The sequence below is a fragment of the Ursus americanus genome, unplaced genomic scaffold (genome assembly GCF_024610735.1).
Source record: "Ursus americanus isolate L20-20 unplaced genomic scaffold, mUrsAme1.1.p SCAF_88, whole genome shotgun sequence".
In the NCBI taxonomy this organism is placed as follows: domain Eukaryota; kingdom Metazoa; phylum Chordata; class Mammalia; order Carnivora; family Ursidae; genus Ursus; species Ursus americanus.
The window spans coordinates 125,157-127,552 of record NW_028273670.1 but is presented as its reverse complement, the minus strand read 5'-3'; the positions used below and the strand labels follow the sequence as shown (position 1 = coordinate 127,552).

At 49.1% G+C, this 2,396-nt stretch overlaps 1 long non-coding RNA gene across 1 annotated transcript; it reads right to left on the bottom strand.

The window, feature by feature from the left end:
- Positions 1 to 251: 251 nt before the first annotated feature.
- LOC148106720 (uncharacterized) lies at positions 252 to 1,684 on the bottom strand. Its single transcript, XR_015723597.1, has 3 exons — positions 1,529 to 1,684; positions 641 to 833; positions 252 to 449 (listed from the first exon to the last, which is right to left on the bottom strand). It is a non-coding gene; the product is annotated as an uncharacterized LOC148106720 (long non-coding RNA).
- Positions 1,685 to 2,396: the final 712 nt, after the last annotated feature.

Sequence of the window (2,396 nt, the reverse complement as noted above, 5' to 3'; positions counted from 1 at the left end):
AAAGAGTAAATCTAACCTTCCCTTTCTAATGAAAGAGTGTTTCTAGGAAACAGCTGTTCAAAATACATTCATAAGCAGTCAATGAACAGAGAAAATGGGATCCCCTGCAAAGTGCTCTAAGCTCAGAAACTAAGTACCTCCTTCACCAAATTCAGAACACTGACAACTATTACTTAAGTTTTACTTCATGGCTCAACTAGAGAAAAGAGAAAAGCCCAGGAGATAGTGGGTTAATGAGAGGTGTTACCTCCAGTCCTGACGTGGATATGACATTTCTCCAAATGGACCTGCCGCTTTCTCTGAATGCTGGTGTCCTGTGTCAAGCTGCCTCACTGACTCAGATGCAGACGTTCAAAACCTCGGGTCTCATGGAGCCAGAGAAGAGAAGTGTTGTTAGGTGGGGAGAAGGCGGCTCCTCGGACCTAAAGCCAGCATGCCTGCTGCAGTTTCTGGGAGAAGGGGAAACACAGACTTGTCTTTTAGTAGTAATTATCTTCCAGCCCATTGCCACCATTCCCAGGGAACAAGCAGCACAATGCTGAAGTTGGGTAACGGCTCTGGGGTTTCCTAGTGCCACACATGTGCCTGAAGGAACAGGGAACACCCTGCTGAACTTGGGGAACTGCTCAATGTCCATTACCTGCACTGTGTCGGGGTACAGGGGCACCGCACTGAAGTTGGGGACCGTGCGGTCCTTACTCTCGCTCTTGCTGGGGAACAAGTGAAACCCTGGAATGTCTGCGACCAATACCACAAAAGCTCTGCTGAGCAGGTGCCCTGGAGTCCATGGGTTTGCTATGTAAGGCCAGTTGACAGAGAGTAGGCAGAAGAGACTATCAAGGGAAAAAGAAAACTCAACTGAGTCTCCAAATGAACTCCCTCCACATGCCCTTCCAGAACCCCACCTCTCACCCTGGGTGCCCCTACTCCCAGACCATGCCCCACACAGGCACACAGCATGCATTCACTCAGCCAGGAACTCCACACGTTGAATCTCTCAGAGCTCCCCTTCCCTGGTTCCCAGTCTACATCCTAGGTCTGCTCTGGGTTTGCCCACAGAGACGTAGCTCCACCCCCATGGGGTGATTGGTTTGGGAGTGTGCGGTTTCCAGCCCCTTGAATGCGGGGCAACCAGCCCCATGACTCACAACTCTGGGAGTGCAAGGGGTCCAAGACCTGCCTCCTTGGCTCAATGCCCAGCGCAGGCATGACTGTGATCACGGGCAGGGCCCCAAGCACGCGCACGCGCGCACACACACACACACACACACACACACACACACACACACACATACACTGCCCCTTCCGCGGACCCCTCTAGCTGCAGAACACCCTCAGAGCCCTGCCCCTTCCCTTCTGCACCAACCCTTCCTACAGGTGTGTGCCTGGATTCTGGCTAGGTCAGCTGCTCTCAGACTGTTCCAGCTTTGGGCTTTAGTAAATGGCAATGCTTTCATGCATGTCCAAGGCAATTTTAAGCCCCAAAAGGAATGCTCCAAGCGGGAATAGCTTTGCCTTCTTGTCTCACCCATGGAGTGGATAGTGCTTCTCAGACCTTCAAAGCATCCTTCTAGGATGAGCCCATTTGTGCTGGAATCTATATACACATGCTTGGTTCTGCAGGGTAGGGGCCAGGAGGAACAGCCGGCCTTCTGTGCTGTCACGGTTGTGAACCAGGAACATTTATTTTTCACTTGAAAAGAAAACATAGTGTTATTGTCAACACTAAAGGAAGGAACATTTTAAAACATTTTAGAGAGAAATGAAGAGAGTTTTATTCAAACCCAAGTCAGGTCAGATGCCTGGGAGACACAGTCTTCACAAAGAAGAGAGTGCTCCAGGGAAGGAACATTTAGGGCAGGGTTATATATTTGTTCTGTTTTGTGTTAGGTACAGTTACCCATCACGATGAGGCAGAAGATTCCAGAAAGTGACAGACTTTTCTTATCTTTTCAGTATGTACAAGTCGGTATGACTTTAATCTTACGGGGGACAGAGAGGTTCTTTTGTGTTCTCACCTTGATGTTGGCAAGGGCATTTTTTTGTTCTCTTTTTTCTTTTTGAAACAGATGGACAATATGTGCTGGGGGCAGAAATAGGGCCCATGCTTTGAGGGTTTGCCCGGTCATTTTGAGCTGGGTGAAATGATAAAGGAGGGTTTCCCTAGGAGGTCAAGATCAGGGTCCACAGATGGTATGAGATAAAAATTACTCTTATCCTTATCACCACTACCAAATGGAGGAGCTTGAGATGAAAGCACCTTTCCCATAGCTCAGAGACATCAAAAGGACCCCTACAGAAGGTTACCTGCTCCATGGTCAACACAGGTAACAGAGGCGTTCACATTCTCTGGACTCCTCCCTTGTCCTGCCCAAATCTCTGAAGCATAGAGATCA